Raw genomic sequence first — 22,917 nt, 5'->3', positions numbered from 1 at the left:
TGGGTTTTCCATGTGCAGTGCCTACATGAGGACCCTGGGATGAGGAAACGGGCTCTGAGCATGGGATTCTGCTGAAGGAGCACAGGGCAAGATCACCAGGGACTCCTCAAACATCAAGGAGGCCTAATGAAAAGCCCAACTGACAGAACACACCATTGAACTGGCTCCAGCAGACTCCAGGAAATCTCATGGGTCACCAGGTATAGGCTACACATCTCAGGACACTGAACCAGGAAGGAGTTATGAAGACTTCTTCCTTGGGACTAAGAAATGCTGCACTTCTTACCAATGCCTTATGCTTAGCTGTGAGTTGACTAACAAACCACCCATTCTATATGTACTCCTAGCACATTTGTTTAGTTTACTTTTGTTTTGTTTTGTCTTGCTTTGTTCTACTTCCCATTGCATTCAATAAAGGTTTGCATTGTTTGTTTGTTTGCTTGCTTGCTTGTTTGCTTGTGTGTTTGTATGGGTGGTTGAATTGGCTGTTTGCTTTAGGCATGAGCTTTCCAATTCAAAGGGTGGTAAGACTTGGGAAGGCAGTGAGGTGGGATGAAGGGTCTGAAAGGGAAATAACAAGGAAAGCTGATCAGTGTTCAATGCAGACATGGCACTGTTTGCTAAAGCAAACAAGCAGGGAAAATGTCAACCTAAAGAAGAGTGTGTGTAAGGCCACAAAACTGTAAATGAACATCATCCTGGAAATGGAGTGCAACCAAAATATCGTGAACAATTCATTCCAGGATTGACACTGATTCAATCAGACGAGCCGAATACCTTCCTCCTCCCACAGTGAGGTGTATCCCACACTCTCAGGTATCCGTCTTTTATCCTTGAGTTTCCCAAGCCTAGCACGGCCCTGCATTCCCTAATGTGAGGTCCCTCCAAACCCACCTGAAGACTGCAATTGCCTAGAGGTAGGCAGTTGTCCTTGGGTGCATGCAGCCACATAGCCTCAAGGAGCATAGGGCTTATACAGGAATTTCAGCACAGGTTTTGGGTCTTTTGTTCCACATTCACAAGTCAGACTTCTGGCCCGGTTTTTGTGTATGCTCGTGTGTGTGTGTGTGTGTGTGTGTGTGTGTGTGTGTGTGAGTGTGTGTGTGTATGTGTGTGTTATTTGTATTTGTGTTATTTGTGTGTGTTTGCATGTGCATGTGTGAGTGTCTGTGTGTGTGCTTGTTTTGTGTGTGTGTTATTTGTATTTGTGTTATCTCTGTGTGTGTACGTGTGTGTGTTTGTGTGTGCGTGTGTGTGTGCTTTGTTGTGTGTGTGTGCTATTTCTATTTGTGTTATTTGTGTGTATATGTGTGTCTGTTTGTGTGTGTGTGTGTGTGTGTGTGTGTGTGTGTGTGTGTTTGCGCCTGTGTTTCATGGAACATGTTAATTGTGAGAATTCCTGAAAATCTGGCCCAACTGGTCTGACAGTAAATACATGAATACGCATTCCCGTATCTCTACATGAACTATTGTGGTTTTCGTCCTATTTGCCTGTGTAAAAGACTTTCTTTCTGCATGTGCTATTCTCTTCTCTCGGTTCAATATTGTTCTGTTGCTCCCAACTACCACCTAGCCCTACAAGCAGGAAGGAAGTGCCATGACTTGCATGACCCCTGGAAGTGATGTCCTTGGGTCTCAGAACATGTGGTTGGGATCCTCAGTTGGGTGTCTTCTCTTTCCAACCTGTGGGGATCCAGATGGGATGAGATCAGCACGGATTCAACTTGGCTAGTGATACCACCTAAGGCACAGTCCACTCTGCCTTCCTCTTCTGAAGCCGGCTTACCACCTCCACGATTTCCTGGATACTCTGCCCAAAGCCAGGAAGGACCTATGGTGCTCCCTCCTTGGACGATCTGTCTGCTGGATTCTTGATTCCTAGGACATTTATTGTGCTTCCTTGTTCTGTGTCCAGAATGGCATGCAAGGGACTGCGAGACTTTGGGAGAGACTTTGCTGAGTCTGATAGGTTTCTTGAGGTCTTGTTCCGGGTCTCCCTTTCTCAGGTGGCATGCTTGGCAGGTGTAGAGCTTCCTGGCATGACCTTGATTCAAGGAGGACGACTGTAACCCACGGCTCCTTTCGAGTGGGCGGAGCTCCGGGAGCAGAGAGAGAGGTATTTAAGGGCAGGGGTCCCAGCCCTACGGCTGGCATTTGCTGAAGCTTGCGCTTGCTCTGGAGCGGTCCTGACTATATTCTCCAGCTTGAGGACTCCTGGCATCGAATCCTTAGGAGCATGGAAGCTGGAAGCAATGTGGATAGCAGCTGTGTGCTGCGGGAATCCCGGCACAGGAAGACGGTTTGGCAGGCCTGGCAAAAGAAGGCCCTGCTATCAGCTTTCAGCAAGAACAAATACCCGAGCTTCTGGGACAGGCAGTAACTGGCCAGGCAAATACAGCTCCCTGCGTCCCGCATCCGAGTGTGGTTTCAGAACCAAAGAAGTCGCACTGGAGAGGTGAGGCACGGCCCAAAGCGGTCCAGCAGAGGCTCCATTCCGCTAGCCTCCCAAGAGCTCGAGGAAGGGTTTGGCTCCAGGTCACAAGGTAGCAGCATGCCCTCGGACAGCAAAAGGCCTCGCACTCGACTCAACTTGCAACAGCGCAGGATCCTAGTGCAAGCCTTTGAGAGGAACCCGTTGCCAGGCTTTGCTACCAGGGAGCAGCTGGGCCAAAGGACAGGTTTGAATGAGGACACGATCCACATATGGTTTCAGAACAGAAGAGCGCGGCAAGCCCGCGCTCCAGATCAAGATGTGCCTGCTTCCCAAGTGCAGGATGTGGCAACTGGAGGTCTCAGTGGCAAGGATGAGGCAGCACCGGACAACCTGTTATTGATGGCTGCTGCAGGAGGTGTGGGCATGGAGAACTCGAGCTCCAGCGACCAGCCCCACTTCCACGAAGAGTCCCAGCATCCCCAAGTGGCACTGCCCGAAGGACGAGGCCAATCACAGACAGCCACTCAAGCATACGAGCCAGGAACTCTGGAACTCCTCCTTGATGAACTGCTGGAAGAAGACCAAGTGGAGGGTGACAGGCCATTCCCTGTGGATCTGGATGGACATCCTGGTGGCAAGGAGCACGGGGTTGTCCAGGAAACCATCTTGCAACTGGCTGCCACGGACTGTGTTTCCAAGGAATCCTCAAGTTATAGCGACCCAACCAACTTCTCCAGAGAGTCTCAGCTACCACAATGGGCACAGCCTGAAGGACAAGGCCAAGAACAGGCTCTCACTCAGGGATGCAACAGGGGCCCTCTGGAACTCTTCCTGGATCAACTGCTGATGGAAGTTCGAGTGGAGACGCTCTCCCCAGGCCCTGTACATCTGGAAGGTGCAGTTCAGCAAATGGATGCAACACCTGAGCTGCCTCTCTCTCAAGAAGAATATGAGGCTCTGCTGGATATTCTCTGAGTCCCAGCCTGGAAGCTCCTATCCAGAAGACACCCGCAATCAACACTTGAGAATGTAGACAGCCCAAAAAGTAAATGCATCAAAACCCCTATTACAGTGGGTGCTTTCGATGGAAGGCATCTTGCTTACTAGAAGGAGGAAATGCACGTGGGTTTTCCATGTGCAGTGCCTACATGAGGACCCTGGGATGAGGAAACGGGCTCTGAGCATGGGATTCTGCTGAAGGAGCACAGGGCAAGATCACCAGGGACTCCTCAAACATCAAGGAGGCCTAATGAAAAGCCCAACTGACAGAACACACCATTGAACTGGCTCCAGCAGACTCCAGGAAATCTCATGGGTCACCAGGTATAGGCTACACATCTCAGGACACTGAACCAGGAAGGAGTTATGAAGACTTCTTCCTTGGGACTAAGAACTGCTGCACTTCTTACCAATGCCTTATGCTTAGCTGTGAGTTGACTAACAAACCACCCATTCTATATGTACTCCTAGCACATTTGTTTAGTTTACTTTTGTTTTGTTTTGTCTTGCTTTGTTCTACTTCCCATTGCATTCAATAAAGGTTTGCATTGTTTGTTTGTTTGCTTGCTTGCTTGTTTGCTTGTGTGTTTGTATGGGTGGTTGAATTGGCTGTTTGGTTTAGGCATGAGCTTTCCAATTCAAAGGGTGGTAAGACTTGGGAAGGCAGTGAGGCAGGATGAGAGGTCTGAAAGGGAAATAACAAGGAAAGCTGATCAGTGTTCAATGCAGACATGGCACTGTTTGCTAAAGCAAACAAGCAGGGAAAATGTCAACCTAAAGAAGAGTGTGTGTAAGGCCACAAAACTGTAAATGAACATCATCCTGGAAATGGAGTGCAACCAAAGTATCGTGAACAATTCATTCCAGGATTGACACTGATTCAATCAGACAAGCCGAATACCTTCCTCCTCCCACAGTGAGGTGTATCCCACACTCTCAGGTATCCGTCTTTTATCCTTGAGTTTCCCAAGCCTAGCACGGCCCTGCATTCCCTAATGTGAGGTCCCTCCAAACCCACCTGAAGACTGCAATTGCCTAGAGGTAGGCAGTTGTCCTTGGGTGCATGCAGCCACATTGCCTCAAGGAGCATAGGGCTTATACAGGTCTTTCAGCACAGGTTTGGGTCTTTTGTTCCACAATCACAAGTCAGACTTGCTGGCCCGGTTTTTGTGTATGCTCGTGTGTGTTTGTGTGTGTGTGTGTGTGTGTGTGTGAGTGTGTATGTGTATGTGTGTGTTATTTGTATTTCTGTTATTTGTGTGTGTTTGCATGTGCATGTGTGAGTGTCTGTGTGTGTGTGCTTGTTTTGTGTGTGTGTTATTTGTATTTGTGTTATCTCTGTGTGTGTATGTGTGTGTGTTTGTGTGTGCCTGTGTGTGTTTGTGTGTGCGTGTGTGTGTGCTTTGTTGTGTGTGTGCTATTTCTATTTGTGTTATTTGTATGTGTCTGTGTGTGTGTTTGCGTGTGTGTGTGTGTGTGTGTGTGTGTGTGTTTGCACCTTTGTTTGCATTTAACATGTTAATGGTGAGAATTCCTGAAAATCTGGCCCAACTGTTCTGACAGGAAATGCATGAATGCGCATTCCCGAATCTCTACATGAACTATTGTGGTTTTTGGCCTATTTGCCTGTGTAAAAGACTTTCTTTCTGCATGTGCTATTCTCTTCTCTCGGTTTAATAGAGTTCTGTTGCTCCCAACTACCACCTAGCCCTACAAGAAGGAAAGAAGTGCCATGACTTGCATGACCCCTGGAAGTGATATCCTTGGTTCTCAGGACAAGTGGTTGGGATCCTCAGTTGGGGGGTCTTCTCTTTCCAACCTGTGTGGATCCAGATGGGATGAGATCAGCACGGATTCAACTTGGCTAGTGATACCACCTAAGGCACAGTCCACTCTGCCTTCCTCTTCTGATGCCGGCTTACCACCTCCACGATTTCCTGGATACTCTGCCCAAAGCCAGGAAGGACCTATGGTGCTCCCTCCTTGGATGATCTGTCTGCTGGATTCTTGATTCCTAGGACATTTATTGTGCTTCCTTGTTCTGTGTCCAGAATGGCATGCAATGGACTGCGAGACTTTGGGAGAGACTTTGCTGAGTCTGATAGGTTACTTGAGGTCTTGTTCCGGGTCTCCTGTTCTCAGGTGGGAGGTGTGGCAGGTGTAAAGCGTCGTTGCATGACCTTGATTCAAGGGTCTGGAGTCGACTGTAGCCCACGGCTCCTTTCGAGTGGGCGGAGCTCCGGGAGCAGAGAGAGAGGTATTTAAGGGCAGGGGTCCCAGCCCTACGGCTGGCATTTGCTGAAGCTTGTGCTTGCTCTGGAGCGGTCCTGACTATATTCTCCAGTTTGAGGACTCCTGGCATCGAATCCTTAGGAGCATGGAAGCTGGAAGCAATGGGGATAGCAGGCTTTGCTACCAGGGAGCAGCTGTGTGAGAGGATAGGTTTGCCTGAGGACACGATCCACATATGGTTTCAGAACAGCAGAGCGCCTCAAGTCCGAGCTCTAGATCAAGATCTGCCTGCTTCAGCAGTGCAGGATATGGCATTGGAGGTCTCAGTAGCAGGGATCATGAGGCAGCCCAGGATATCTTGTTTCCACTTGCTGCTGTAGGTTGTATGGTCATGGAGTACTCGAGCTCTAGTGAACTGCCCACCTCCTGCAGAGAATCCCACCATTCCCAATGGCACAGCCAGAAGAACCATGCCAAGCAGAGACATATACTCAAGCAACCCGCTCAGTCCCTCCAGAGCTCCTCCTTTATGAACTGCTGGAAGTAGGTCAAGTGGAGGATCATGAGCCACTCTCTCTTAATCTGGATGGAAGTTCTGGTGGCAAGTAGCACGAGGGTGTCAGGAAATCTTTTGCAACCTGTGCCCAGGATTGTGTTTCCATGGAAAACTCGAGTTCTCGCGACCCATCCACTTTCTGCAGATAGTCTCAGCACAGTCAAAAAGACCAGGCTAAACACAGCCTCTCATTCAAGCATGCAACAGTGGCCCTCCTCACCCCTCCCTGTTCAGCTGCTGACTGAAGTCCAAGTTGAGAAGTATGCCCCAGTCCTTTGGATCTGGAAATACAAGGTAGCAAATGGACACAATTCCCAAGCTGCATCTCACTCTAGATGAGAGTAATGGATGATTTATCTAGTACATCTTACTCTTAGTCATATATGTATTTGAGGGATATGTCTTTAGGATTGGAGTTGTGAGTACTGGTTTGGTATCGCCTCCATATAGGTAAAACACACACCTGCAAACAGCACTACCTATCACATATAGCAATATAGTCCTTCCCTTAATGGCAAATTCATTTACACTTAAATGGCGAAGTCTGCCCCCTCTCTGCTACACACAAATCATGGTTGTGCTTTTCTTTAAGGGTAATATCCATTTAAAAATGACTAATATGTTCTTTATCTATCTGTGTCCATTCTTTTGCTGGCAAATTTGTTGTTGTTGTTTTTCACAGTTGACTTATGCTTCTTTCTATAAATTTGGCACATTTTCTTTATCCATCTTTCCACTGAGGGGAAATGTAGGCTTTTTCCAATTTCTGGCTATTATTTATAAAGCTTGTATGAGCTTTAGCCTTCTGGACAGGAACTATCTTGTCTAAAGTAGACTTCTAATTAAATGTTTGAAAGGTAGTGTATTGTTGTGAGTGCTGCTTATTCTTGCATACTAATAGGCTCTTGTTGATGAAGCATCAGACTTTAGAAACACCGCAAATGGATTGGAAGACATTGCTAAAAGAGTGATTTAAATACCTTCAATTTTTTCAAGATGGATTTTAAAATGTATGTATTAAAGTTTTTATGTAAGTATTCAACTGCAGATATTCACAGTCAAATCTGTCAGAATCTTATATCTTTCCTAAGGGAAGAAAGGTGCAGTCGGGGAAGATATTCCTTCATTCTCACAGGGGAAACATAAGCCTGAATGTGTTCATACATAGATGCATCTTCATGATATTTAGTTCATATTTATTTCCAAGTAGACTCAGAAAATGTTGACAGTCCATTGCCTTGTAAGATCTACCCAAGTGCATCTGTACCACTACACTTGTATTCTGCAACATTTGTGTCTGCTTTATTTGTGTATTTTCTGACATAGACTCTTGTACTGCTGCATCTTCCATTTTGCATTCATTGTGATGCAACTATATCAGAGACAAATATTATCTCTGCATCTTTTAGTAAAAAATTCAAAAGTATCCAAAGCAAGCTGCCAAATTCTCAAGTACATGAAACATTTCAAAACAATACTGAGGGCATAGTATAATTTTGCTTTGAATTAAATGCCTTATCAATAATTCATACTCCTATTAAATATGTGATATATCACAAATACATTAATACAAATAATTACCAATTTCTAAAATAGAAGGAAATAAATATACCTGAGAGCATTTCCATATTTAAATCAAAGTTTTTATTGTAACAAGCATCCTCTCCATCTAAAAATGAATTTTCACTTAATTTTGAAGCAAAAAAAAGATGGGAAAGTATTCCTATAAATAACCTAAGTGTAGAAACACTACCTTGTGCAGAAAGCTGATAAATCAAAGAGGTGATGTTAAAAGCAAATGGTCCAGCAGTCAGCAACTTATGGATAATAGACTTACGGATAATAGCAGTCACAACTGCTATGAGGAATTGAAACAATCAAAGTTCATCTGGCATTAGGTATAACTTGAAGGTCAGAGATAGCACATATCAATAAAAATAAGGAGAAACTGGTTTCACAAAATTTTCAATATGAACACTTGTAACAAACAATAAATTTATGGGCATAAAGATTCAAAATGGTTGGAGGAAGAGGACAGAGTCAAAATACGCATAAGATAATAATCTCTGGTAAACCATCTAATGGATATTAAGAAAAATTGGATCCTATATATGTTAGTGCTTGTCGCTTTGGAAATCAATATGGCATGTTCTCAAAAAATTGGGAATTTATTTACCTCAAGACCAGGTATACCATTACTATGTATATACACAAATAACACTCTACAATACCATCAGGACACTTGTTCACCTTGTTCAAAGCAGCTTTATTCATAATACCCAGAAACTGGAAACCACTTATATTTCCCCTCAATGGAAAGATGGATGAATGGAATATGGTAAATTTACCGAATGATGCATAAGTCAACTGTTAAAAACAACACCAACATGAAACTTGCCAGCAAAAGAATGAACACTAATAAAGAAGGTACTAGTCACTTGTAAGTGGATATTATCCTTAAAGTAATAACCATATTATTATCCAAAGACCCAAAGGACCTAAGTAACAAGGATGACTCCCCTGGGGACACATGATTCTCACTAAGAAGAGAAACCAAAATAGACAGACCAGGTCCATGAGGAAAGTGAGCTGCGTATGTATAGGTTTGGGGATGGGAACAGGAAGGATCAGGTGTGGGGAGGACTGAGGGAGAGAGTACTGAAAGAGACCATTGGAATGGGAGCTTTGCTCACCTCTGAGACAATTTTGAATCCTAGGGAAATGGAAACTCTCAGATATCCATGAGGATAACTCTGTCTAAGAGTCTTAGGAATGAGTATGTAAACCCTGAACTGGTTATCTCCAGTAACCAGCCAAAATTTGCAGTGGAGGTATTGAACACCAAGCCAGCCATAAAACCTTCAATCTTCAATTTGTCTTGCTTACAAGAATGGGCTGGTTAAAGTTGGTAAAGATATTGTGGGAATGAACAACCCTTGACTGGTTCACCTTTAAATCCATGCTATGAGGGGGAGCTCACCTGTGACTCTGTCTGGAGTGCCAGAAACCTGTCATGGCAGGTTGATATAGGAAAGCTGGCCTTTTGTGGAGAGAAACAGAATGTGTGTAGGCATGATAAGAAGGGATTTTGGAAGTAAGATTGAGAGGAGAAAAGGGAGGGAAAACAACCATCAGGACATAAATAAAAATGCATGGAAATAAAGAAGCATACTCACCCTGTAAATCTTTTCTCCCAAGAAATTGACTTACCTTAATTTTTCACCAGGACATCTATTTCATCTTCAGATTTCTATTTATATATGTAGTGCTATAGTATATAGCTGTAAACCAGCACTCATATGTTGGAGCACAGGATTCCCAAATTGAGACTGGTATTGTTTGTCCTTATCTGTACATCATAACAAAAATCAATGGGGGGCTTAAAGATTTTATTTTTATTTGTCTTACCTGTGGTGATCAATGCCTTCATTAATGGATGTTGGGCCAGGGATTTAAGCAGGAGGAAAGGCAGAGAACATAGAGGAAATGCTGGCTTCTCACTTTCTATTCATGGCTGGGTTGCTTTACATATAAATATACAACTCTGGACCAACGTTAAGAGTTGGAGCCGCTCAAGGTGGGCTGGTATCTCCCATATCATTAATCAAGACAATGGGTCCTATAACGCTCCACTAACTGCAAATCCTTAGCCTATTTTCAGACACTCAGCCATTTAAACCTCTTAGTTTGTGATCCAGTGTTGTCAGTAAATGGATACATGAAGAAAACGTTATACTAACTCAGGTGGCAGAGACCTACACAGAAAAACACCATAAATATTTTATATTTTCTGCATACACACACACACACACACACACAGAGAGAGAGAGAGAGAGAGAGAGAGAGAGAGAGAGAGAGAGAGAGAGAGAGATCATTAGATGTTTATATAAAATATGGATGAACAGATAGTAGAGGGGCTAACTAACAGGACTTGACAACTGGACGCTGCTTTTTGTATTTTTAACCTTTTTTGCTGTAGAGTAGAGACTACCAAGCAGGAATGGATAACTAGGATTGCAATGGTATATAGGCATTTCCTGTAAGAAAATTGGGTACTAGCAGGAGCTGAACCTGAACTCTGTATATGTTATATGTGTCTTTGGCTGTTATGGAGGAAACACTACAGAGAAGCAGACAGAGACATTTATTGTATGAGACTTTTAGATACAGAGGAATAGACACCTAGACCCCATCTATATGCCAATGTGGAACATTAATTGAATGGGAATCTATCTAGCAGTAACTGATACCTCCCTGTAAATATGTATGTGTGTATACTTGTTTGTTTGTTGGTATGTGTGTGTGTCTATGAAAACCTTTGTACAAAACAGGACCAGAAAGGTAATCATGTCTTTAGGTATGTATGTGTGTCCTTACAAGGAAATTTGTGTCTAGCACAACCTGATAGCTTGCAATAAGAGCATCTCTCCTTCTGCATAAGAATTTCTGTATATGTGCTTCCATAATAGGGAAGTATGTTCCTAGCTGGAACAGACACATCTGTGAGTGAGAGGTACACTGTAGTTGAGGAGATACATAGTAGGACTAGACACTGGCTTATTATGTGATCATAGATTTTTTGATGTAGAGTATGGGCTACTGTGTAGGAACAAACACAGAACCATGCCCGTACTGTGAAGCTTTGTTTAAAATGGAGGAAAGAAGTAACAAAACCTGACCTTTGTCTTGTATGAATTTGGAGAGCTATGATATTCAAGAAGGGGTTAGAAGGTTCTCACACCTGATTGATAATTTATATGTGGGTTTCAGATAGATGGGAAAATCTTGTAGCAGTATCTTATACACAGAATTGTATGTGCATTTTGGGCTTTTGTTGTAAGACAGAAGAGGCTACCTAGTAGGTACGAAGAACTAAGGCCAGGGATGCCTATGTTGTCTTTGTGTGTGTGTGTGTGTGTGTGTGTGTGTGTGTGTGTGTGTGTGTGTGTGTGTGTTTTACTGTGTGGAAGGTACCTTATACCTAGAAGTTTATCTAAGTCTTTGAATACAGGAGCACATATAGGATAACCTGATAGTCATTTGTTTGTGGCTTTAACTAGAGTTGGGGCAGACAGAGAGAAATTGGCTACCTAGACCTGTATGAGTACTTGGTTTTAGGAGGTACATTAGCATGACCTGACCCATTGCAGTGTATCTGCAGCTTTATCTCTAAGGCACAGAACAACTAGAAAAAACTGACACCTATTTACGTCTGGGCCTACATGTCCCAACCAGTGGTTTCCAGTATGTTCTTTTATCTAGCAGGGAATACTGTACCTAGAAGGTCCAGTCTAAGTGTGTCCCCCACATTCCATTACATGTGAAGTTCTACAGATGTGAGATGCATTTGTTCAGCAAGGAACAATGTAATATATCCACATTGGTGCCAGAGATGACAAATGGAGCTTATACTGAACACTATGTGTTAGCAGTGGTTTGTTGTGATGGAGGGCCTATGACTTAGTGAATGTAGTATTGCAGGTGCTGGATGCATATGGCTGTGAGAAACCTAGCATTTTATGTGGGTATTTTCAAATACATATGAATTTCTAGTTATCAGGCTTTGACAGCTCATATTCCATAGAAACACAGCTAAATTCACACAGACTACAGTCTATTCAACTGCTTTCCAAGCTTGGATATACTTCTTGATATCAGGATATAAACAACACTAAATTAATTCACTGATGTAATCTAAAATGCCCTGCTATCTACAATACACCAGACTTCACATTCACTGCAGGTTAAGGCAAGTCAGCATGTTATATACACACACACACACACACACACACACACACACACACACACACACACACACATTGCTCTGTATAACATTGACATCATCACCACTGTTCCACATAAACTGCTATTGTTATGTGTCATGTGGTCCTGGAACCAGACATCCTCCTATAGTTGTCACACAACACACACTGCTGTGTTCATAAGACACTACAGAATATCTCTTTGATAATCCTGCATAGAATTATCTCAGTATCAGGATCTTCCCCCACTATAGGTTTTATTAGACCCCTCCAATCTTGTTGCAAAATACCCTTGTGCACTACTATTTATCTAGCACCCTAAACACTCCATCCCCTTCTTTATGCCTGGAACATACTGCTTGATTTCAAGTCCTGTTGTACACCTACCTGAGACCCTATCCACTGCTGTATGTTATATATTTCTAGACCCTCTAGTCTTGAGCTGTATATTGTGCATGGTATGAGGCCTCACTCTTTCACCTGTATTGTTGCCCCAAAGTCCTTCAAATTTGCAGCCATGATTTATACCCAGCCTTGTGTACTAATGTATTGCACAGCAGAATGGTGGGATGCTGGTAAGATTTGAGGTCTATCATTGCATGTAACATTGGAATCTCGACCAAAATGACAATATAGGACTGATAACTCCTAGATTCTACATGGAAGTGGCAGGGGTGTCTAGAAGAGTCTGAAAAACATTACTACTCACATGTTCCATGATTACCTATCTCAAGTTAGATGGTTTCACTTTTCTGGTTGTATCCTCTTGTGGGTTCTGAACATATTGAAATAAATAAATTCTATTTCCTCCCCTAGCTTCAACAGGAGTCTCAAATCCATCTTCTTCACATACGATCTATAAATAACTGAATGAAAGAGAAGGAGGGACTCCTGAGGCTGCAGAGTGGAAGAGACCACCAACACTGCTCACCCCTGCCCACATCCCTGGCCCAAGAGGAAACTGTATAAGGCCTCTGGGCTCCCGTGGGGGAGGGCCCAGGAGCGGCAGCACCGCTGCCTGAGACACCGCCGGAACCTGAAGGAAAGAGACTGGATAAACAGTTCTCTGCACCCAAATCCCGTGTGAGGGAGAGTGAAACCTTCAGAGAGGCAGACAAGCCTGGGAAACCAGAAGAGACTGTTCTCTGCACACACATCTCGGACGCCAGAGGAAAAAGCCAAAGACCATCTGGAACCTTGGTGCACTGAAGCTCCTGGAAGGGGCAGCACAGGTCTTCCTGGTTGCTGCCGCTGCAGAGAGCCCGTGGGCAGCACCCCACGAGAGAACTTGAGCCTCGGGACCACAGGTAAGACCAAATTTTCTGCTGCAAGAAAGCTGCCTGGTGAACTCAAGACACAGGCCCACAGGAACAGCTGAAGACCTGTACAGTGGAAAAACTACACGCCCGAAAGCAGAACACTCTGTCCCCATAACTGGCTGAAAGAAAACAGGAAAACAGGTCTACAGCACTCCTGACACACAGGCTTATAGGACAGTCTAGCCACTGTCAGAAATAGCACAACAAAGTAACACTAGAGATAATCTGATGGCAAGAGGCAAGTGCAGGAACCCAAGCAACAGAAACCAAGACTACATGGCATCATCGGAGCCCAATTCTCCCACCAAAATAAACATGGAATATCCAAACACACCAGAAAAGCAAGATCTAGTTTCAAAATCATATTTGATCATGATGCTGGAGGACTTCAAGAAAGATGTGAAGAACTCCCTTAGAGGAACACAGGAAAACATTAATAAACAAGTAGAAGCCCATAGAGAGGAGACACAAAAATCCCTGAAAGAATTCCAGGAAAACATAAATAAACAAGTAGAAGCCCAAAGAGAGGAGACACAAAAATCCCTGAAAGAATTCCAGGAAAACACAATCAAACAGTTGAAGGAATGAAAAATGGAAATAGAAGCAATCAAGAAAGAACACATGGAAACAACCCTGGATATAGAAAACCAAAAGAAGAGACAAGGAGCTGTAGATACAAGCTTCACCAACAGAATACAAGAGATGGAAGAGAGAATCTCAGGAGCAGAAGATTCCATAGACATCATTGACTCAACTGTCAAAGATAATGTAAAGCAGAAAAAGCTACTGGTCCAAAACATATAGGAAATCCAGGACTCAATGAGAAGAACAAACCTAAGGATAATAGGTATAGAAGAGAGTGAAGACTCCCAGCTCAAAGGACCAGTAAATATCTTCAACAAAATCATAGAAGAAAACTTCCCTACCCTAAAAAAAAGAGATACCCATAGGCATACAAGAAGCCTACAGAACTCCAAATAGATTGGACCAGAAAAGAAACAGCTCCCGTCACATAATTTTCAAAACACCAAACGCACAAAATAAAGAAAGAATATTAAAAGCAGTAAGGGAAAAAGGTCAAGTAACATATAAAGGCAGACTTATCAGAATCACACCAGACTTCTTGCCAGAAACTATGAAGGCCAGAAGATCCTGGACTGATGTCATACAGACCCTAAGAGAACACAAATGCCAGCCCAGGTTACTTTATCCTGCAAAACTCTCAATTAACATAGATGGAGAAACCAAGATATTCCATGACAAAACCAAATTTACACAATATCTTTCTACAAATCCAGCACTACAAAGGATAATAAAGGGTAAAGCCCAACATAAGGAGGCAAGCTATACCCTAGAAGAAGCAAGAAACTAATCATCTTGGCAACAAAACAAAGAGAAGAAAAGCACACAAACATAACCTCACATCCAAATATGAATATAACAGGAAGCAATAATCACTATTCCTTAATATCTCTCAACATCAATGGCCTCAACTCCCCAATAAAAAGACATAGATTAACAAACTGGATACGCAACGAGGACCCTGCATTCTGCTGCCTACAGGAAACACACCTCAGAGACAAAGACAGACACTACCTCAGAGTGAAAGGCTGGAAAAGAACTTTCCAAGCAAATGGTCTGAAGAAGCAAGCTGGAGTAGCCATTCTAATAACAAATAAAATCAATTTTCAATTAAAAGTCATCAAAAGGGGCACTCCTGAGGCTGCAGAGCGGAGGAGACCACCAACACTGCCCACCCCTGTCCACATCCCTGGACCAAGAGGAAACTGTATAAGGCCTCTGGGTTCCCGTAGGGGAGGGCACGGGAGCGGCAGGACCCCTGCGCCTGAGACACCGCCGGAACCTGAAGGAAACAGACTGGATAAACAGTTCTCTGCACCCAAATCCCGTGGGAGGGAGAGCTGAACCTTCAGAGAGGCGGACACGCCTGGGAAACCAGAAGAGACTGCACTCTGTGCACATCCAGATGCCAGAGGAAAACACCAAACGTCATCTGGAACCCTGGTGCACGGAGGCTCCCGGAAAGATCAGCACAGATCTACCCGGTTGCTGCCGCCGCAGGGAGGACTTAGGCAGTACCCCACGAGCAAACCTGAGCCTTGGAACCACAGGTAGGACCAAATTTTCCCCTGCAAGAAACCTGCATGGTGAACTCAAGACACAGGCCCACAGGAACAGCTGAAGACCTGTACAGAGGAAAAACTACACGCCCGAAAGCAGAACACTCTGTCCCCATAACTGGCTGAAAGAAAACAGGAAAACAGGACTACAGCACTCCTGACACACAGGCTTATAGGACAGTCTAGCCACTGTCAGAAATAGCAGAACAAAGTAACACTAGAGATAATCTGATGGCGAGAGGCAAGCGCAGGAACCCAAGCAACAGAAACCAGGACTACATGGCATCATCGGAGTCCAATTCTCCCACCAAAGCAAACACGGAATATCCAAACACACCAGAAAAGCAAGACCTAGTTTCAAAATCATATTTGATCATGATGCTGGAGGACTTCAAGAAAGACATAAAGAACTCCCTTAGAGAACAAGTAGAAGCCTACAGAGAGGAATCGCAAAAATCCCTGAAAGAATTCCAGGAAAACACAATCAAACAGTTGAAGGAATTAAAAATGGAAATAGAAGCAATCAAGAAAGAACACATGGAAACAACCCTGGACACAGAAAATCAAAAGAAAAGACAAGGAGCTGTAGATACAAGCTTCACCAACAGAATACAAGAGATGGAAGAGAGAATCTCGGGAGCAGAAGATTCCATAGAAATCATTGACTCAACTGTCAAAGATAATGTAAAGCAGAAAAAGCTACTGGTCCAAAACATACAGGAAATCCAGGACTCAATGAGAAGATCAAACCTAAGGATAATAGGTATAGAAGAGAGTGAAGACTCCCAGCTCAAAGGACCAGTAAATATCTTCAACAAAATCATAGAAGAAAACTTCCCTAACCTAAAAAGGAGATACCCATAGGCATACAAGAAGCCTACAGAACTCCAAATAGATTGGACCAGAAAAGAAACAGCTCCCGTCACATAATAGTCAAAACACCAAACGCACAAAATAAAGAAAGAATATTAAAAGCAGTAAGGGAAAAAGGTCAAGTAACATATAAAGGCAGACCTATCAGAATCACACCAGACTTTTCGCCAGAAACTATGAAGGCCAGAAGATCCTGGACAGATGTCATACAGACCCTAAGAGAACACAAATGCCAGCCCAGGTTACTGTATCCTGCAAAACTCTCAATTAACATAGATGGAGAAACCAAGATATTCCATGACAAAACCAAATTTACACAATATCTTTCTACAAATCCAGCACTACAAAGGATAATAAAGGGTAAAGCCCAACATAAGGAGGCAAGCTATACCCTAGAAGAAGCAAGAAACTAATCATCTTGGCAACAAAACAAAGAGAAGAAAAGCACACAAACATAACCTCACATCCAAATATGAATATAACAGGAAGCAATAATCACTATTCCTTAATATCTCTCAACATCAATGGCCTCAACTCTCCAATAAAAAGACATAGATTAACAAACTGGATACGCAATGAGGACCCTGCATTCTGCTGCCTACAGGAAACACACCTCAGAGACAGAGACAGACACTACCTCAGAGTGAAAGGCTGGAAAAGAACTTTCCAAGCAAATGGTCTGAAGAAGCAAGCTGGAGTAGCCATTCTAATATCAAATAAAATCAATATTCAATTAAAAGTCATCAAAAAAGATAAAGAAGGACACTTCATATTCATCAAAGGAAAAATCCCCCAAGATGAACTCTCAATCCTCATCTTCGGTTGGTTTATATACAAGTGTGCAATTTCTAGCCTTGAAAGTAAAATGATGCTCTCTGGTTCTGGATAGAGGAGCCTTATTTTTTATTATGGCAGCTTGCTATTTTTGTAACATGGTGATTTGGTTGAACACAATAAAGTACAGTAGTAACTGATCTCCCCTTCTTCCTGGATGAGTGAGGAGATGATTAAATGTTGATGTCAGCATCCTTGAGCATATTCAGATGAGCTTCTGCTTCTGTTGAAAAGGATGCTGTGTTTGATTGTGGTCCAAAGCTTTGAAAAAAAAAGTCATCAAAAAAAAATAAGGAAGGACACTTCATATTCATCAAAGGAAAAATCCACCAAGATGAACTCTCAATCCTAAATATCTATGCCCCAAATACAAGGGCAACTAAATACGTAAAAGAAACCTTACTAAAGCTCAAAACACACATTGCACCTCACACAATAATAGTGGGAGATTTCAACACCCCACTCTCATCAATGGACAGATCATGGAAACAGAAATTACACAGAGACGTAGACAGACTAAGAGAAGTCATGTGCCAAATGGACTTAACGGATATTTATAGAACATTCTATCCTAAAGCAAAAGAATATACCTTCTTCTCAGCTCCTCATGGTACTTTCTCCAAAATTGACCATATAATTGGTCAAAAAACGGGCCTAAACAGGTACAGAAAGATAGAAATAATCCCATGCATGCTATCAGACCACCACGGCCTAAAACTGGTCTTCAATAACAATAAGGGAAGAATGCCCACATATACGTGGAAATTGAACAATGCTCTACTCAATGATAACCTAGTCAAGGAAGAAATAAAGAAAGAAATTAAAAACTTTTTAGAATTTAATGAAAATGAAGGTACAACATACCCAAACTTATGGGACACAATGAAAGCTGTGCTAAGAGGAAAACTCATAGCGCTGTGTGCCTGCAAAAAGAAACAGGAAAGAGCATATGTCAGCTGCTTGACAGCACACCTAAAAGCTCTAGAGCAAAAAGAAGCAAATACACCCAGGAGGAGTAGAAGGCAGGAAATAATCAAACTCAGAGCTGAAATCAACCAAGTAGAAACAAAAAGGACCATAGAAAGAATCAACAGAACCAAAAGTTGGTTCTTTGAGAAAATCAACAAGATAGATAAACCCTTAGCCAGACTAACGAGAGGACCCAGAGAGTGTGTCCAAATTAACAAAATCAGAAATGAAAAGAAAGACATAACTACAGATTCAGAGGAAATTCAAAAAATCTTCAGATCTTACTATAAAAGCCTATATTCAACAAAACTTGAAAATCTACAGGAAATGGACAATTTCCTAGACAGATACCAGGTACCGAAGTTAAATCAGGAACAGATAAACCAGTTAAACAACCCCATAACTCCTAAGGAAATAGAAGCAGTCATTAAAGGTCTCCCAACCAAAAAGAGCCCAGGTCCAGACGGGTTTAGTGCAGAATTCTATCAAACCTTCATAGAAGACCTCATACCAATATTATCCAAACTATTCCACAAAATTGAAACAGATGGATCACTCCCGAATTCCTTCTATGAAGCCACAATTACTCTTATACCTAAACCACACAAACACCCAACAAAGAAAGAGAACTTCAGGCCAATTTCCCTTATGAATATCGACGCAAAAATACTCAATAAAATTCTGGCAAACCGAATCCAAGAGCACATCAAAACAATCATCCACCATGATCAAGTAGGCTTCATCCCAGGCATGCAGGGATGGTTTAATATACGGAAAACCATCAACGTGATCCATTATATAAACAAACTGAAAGAACAAAACCACATGATCATTTCATTAGATGCTGAGAAAACATTTGACAAAATTCAACACCCCTTCATGATAAAAGTCCTGGAAAGAACAGGAATTCAAGGCCCATACCTAAACATAGTAAAAGCCATATACAACAAACCAGTTGCTAACATTAAACTAAATGGAGAGAAACTTGAAGCAATCCCACTAAAATCAGGGACTAGACAAGGCTGCCCACTCTCTCCCTACTTATTCAATATAGTTCTTGAAGTTCTAGCCAGAGCAATCAGACAACAAAAGGAGGTCAAGGGGATACAGATCAGAAAAGAAGAAGTCAAAATATCACTATTTGCAGATGATAAGATAGTTTATTTAAGTGATCCCAAAAGTTCCACAAGAGAACTACAAAAGCTGATAAACAACTTCAGCAAAGTGCCTGGGTATAAAATTAACTCAAATAAATCAGTAGCCTTCCTCTACACAAAAGAGAAACAAGCCGAGAAAGAAATTAGGGAAATGACACCCTTCATAATAGACCCAAATAATATAAAGTACCTCGGTGTGACTTTAACCAAGCAAGTAAAAGATCTGTATAATAAGAACTTCAAGACACTGAAGAAAGAAATTGAAGAAGACCTCAGAAGATGGAAAGATCTCCCATGCTCATGGATTGGCAGGATTAATATAGTAAAAATGGCCATTTTACCAAAAGCGATCTACAGATTCAATGCAATCCCCATCAAAATACCAATCCAATTCTTCAAAGAGTTAGACAGAACAATTTGCAAATTCATCTGGAATAACAAAAAACACAGGAGAGCTAAAACTATCCTCAACAATAAAAGGACTTCAGGGGGAATCACTATCCCTGAACTCAAGCAGTATTACAGAGCAATAGTGATAAAAACTGCATGGTATTGGTACAGAGACAGACAGATAGACCAATGGAATAGAATTGAAGACCCAGAAATGAACCCACACACCTATGGTCACTTGATTTTTGACAAAGGAGCCAAAACCATCCAATGGAAAAAAGATAGCATTTTCAGCAAATGGTGCTGGTTCAACTGGAGGTCAACATGTAGAAGAATGCAGATCGATCCATGCTTATCACCCTGTACAAAGCTTAAGTCCAAGTGGATCAAGGACCTCCACATCAAACCAGACACACTCAAACTAATAGAAGAAAAACTAGGGAAGCATCTGGAACACATGGGCACTGGAAAAAATTTCCTGAACAAAACACCAATGGCTTATGCTCTAAGATCAAGAATCGACAAATGGGATCTCATAAAACTGCAAAGCTTCTGTAAGGCAAAGGACACTGTGGTTAGGACAAAACGGCAACCAACAGATTGGGAAAAGATCTTTACCAATCCTACAACAGATAGAGGCCTTATATCCAAAATATACAAAGAACTCAAGAAGTTAGACCGCAGGGAGACAAATAACCCTATTAAAAAATGGGGTTCAGGGCTAAACAAACAGTTCACAGCTGAGGAATGCCGAATGGCTGAGAAACACCTAAAGAAATGTTGAACATCTTTAGTCATAATGGAAATGCAAATCAAAACAACCCTGAGATTTCACCTCACACCAGTGAGAATGGCTAAGATCAAAAACTCAGGTGACAGCAGATGCTGGCGAGGATTTGGAGAAAGAGGAACACTCCTCCATTGTTGGTGGGATTGCAGACTGGTACAACCATTCTGGAAATCAGTCTGGAGGTTCCTCAGAAAATTTGACATTGAACTGCCTGAGGATCCAGCTATACCTCTCTTCGGCATATACCCAAAAGATGCCCCAAAATATAAAAAAGACACGGGCTCCACTATGTTCATCGCAGCCTTATTTATAATAGCCAGAAGCTGGAAAGAACCCAGATGCCCTTCAACAGAGGAATGGATACAGAAAATGTGGTACATCTACACAATGGAATATTACTCAGCTATCAAAAACAACGGCTTTATGAAATTCGTAGGCAAATGGTTGGAACTAGAAATATCATCCTGAGTGAGCTAACCCAATCACAGAAAGACATACATGGTATGCACTCACTGATAAGTGGCTATTAGCCCAAATGCTTGAATTACCCTAGATGCCTAGAACAAATGAAACTCAAGACGGATAATCAAAATGTGAATGCTTCACTCCTTCTCTAAAAGGGGAACAAGAATACCCTTGGCAGGGAAGTGAGAGGCAAAGATTAAAACAGAGACTGAAGGAACACCCATTCAGAGCCTGCCCCACATGTGGCCCATACATATACAGCCACCCAATTAGACAATATGGATGAAGCAAAGAAGTGCAGACCGACAGGAGCCGGATGTAGATCGCTCCTGAGAGACACAGCCAGAATACAGCAAATACAGAGGCGAATGCCAGCAGCAAACCACTGAACTGAGAGTAGGACCCCCGTTGAAGGAATCAGAGAAAGAACTGGAAGAGGTTGAAGGGGCTCGAGACCCCATATGTACAACAATGCCAAGCAACCAGAGCTTCCAGGGACTAAGCCACTACCTAAAGACTATACATGGACTGACCCTGGACTCTGACCTCATAGGTAGCAATGAATATCCTAGTATGAGCACCAGTGGAAGGGGAAGCTCTGGGTCCTGGTAAGATTGAACCCCCAGTGAACTAGACTGTTGGGGGGAGGGTGGCAATGGGGGGAGGGTTGGGAGGGGAACACCCATAAGGAAGGGGAGGGGGAGGGTATGTTTGCCCGGAAACCAAAGAATTATTATTAAGTATTAAATAAATTTTAAAAAAAAGAATACAAAGCTTATACCCAGTCCTTCTAATAGCTGCTATTAAAAACTATTTGGAATAATTAAATAAAGCTAATGTTCAGATAATAAACTCATGATCATATTAGAATCTGAATTAATTACAATAAAATGTTTTCAAGATTATTCATATAGTAAATAGCTAAGAATAATCAATATTTAACAATTTAGTTATACTATATATCTACGGACAGTCTTCAAAAACATCAGAGAGCCACAAAATATGACTTTTAAAAACATTTTATTATTAACATATCTGTTGATTAGGAGATATGTCTCCTCCTGCCAGTACCCCCATCCCACTTCAAAGAAGATATTGAGTAACATTACCTCCAGGTGGAGTTGTTTAAATTGTGGAAGCAAGCCACTGGGTAAGAAATACCCTAATTTCATCTTTGGACAAAATACTGTTTTAGAAAAAAACTAAAGGATACATGCTAAGCTCTGCCAATACAGGGTCATCTAGTCCTTCAGAATTCCTGCTTCTCTTAAGGTATGTCAGATCATTATGGGCCAGAGGTTGAAGACAGATGCTTCAACGGTATCAGGAATATTGGGAACTCTCCAGGAAGTCAGCTATCTCTACAAACTGTACAAGTTTTGCAAGCTTTGTTTTTGTACTCCCTACATTTTCAAGCAATATTTAATTCTCTCAGATCTTTGATGGGGTTTAAGACTAATTGTAATCTCATAATTTAACTTAAGCTGTTTAAAATTAAGGAAGGTGTTCCAGATTTGAAAGGATGGTAATGTAAGTTAAAAATTAAACATAACTGAGGTACAAAATTATAAACTCTTTAGGTTAGAATAGATGATGAACATTTTATTTAAATTGTCAAACATCATGAATTAGATGTTATAAGTTCTATCATACCTTACAATTTGTATAATTATTATAACTGTGTTCAATGTATATATGAGAGTAAAGAGCCTTTTTAATTGGACAAAAAGAAGCTGCTTGTTTTCTAATGCAATTGGATCTAACAAATTATTTTTCACAAGAGGGTCTGCTATATGGGAACCTGCAAATTCTGATTCATAAATAAAGATGCCAACAGCCAATAGCTGGGGAGGAAAGAGAGTGGCAAGATTTAGGGTTCCTTGGTTTGGGAACATGAGGGAGAGGACAGAAAGGAGAGGCACCATGCCTAAGGAACATGCAGAACAGAACTGTCTGCCCTGACATTCCCCTACACTGGGGGTGGGGGAGTGTCCAG

This window comes from Rattus norvegicus, chromosome 20, assembly GCF_036323735.1.
Source record: "Rattus norvegicus strain BN/NHsdMcwi chromosome 20, GRCr8, whole genome shotgun sequence".
Classification (NCBI taxonomy): domain Eukaryota; kingdom Metazoa; phylum Chordata; class Mammalia; order Rodentia; family Muridae; genus Rattus; species Rattus norvegicus.
The sequence above is the reverse complement of the archived record's forward strand: the minus strand, read 5'-3'. Positions refer to the sequence as shown.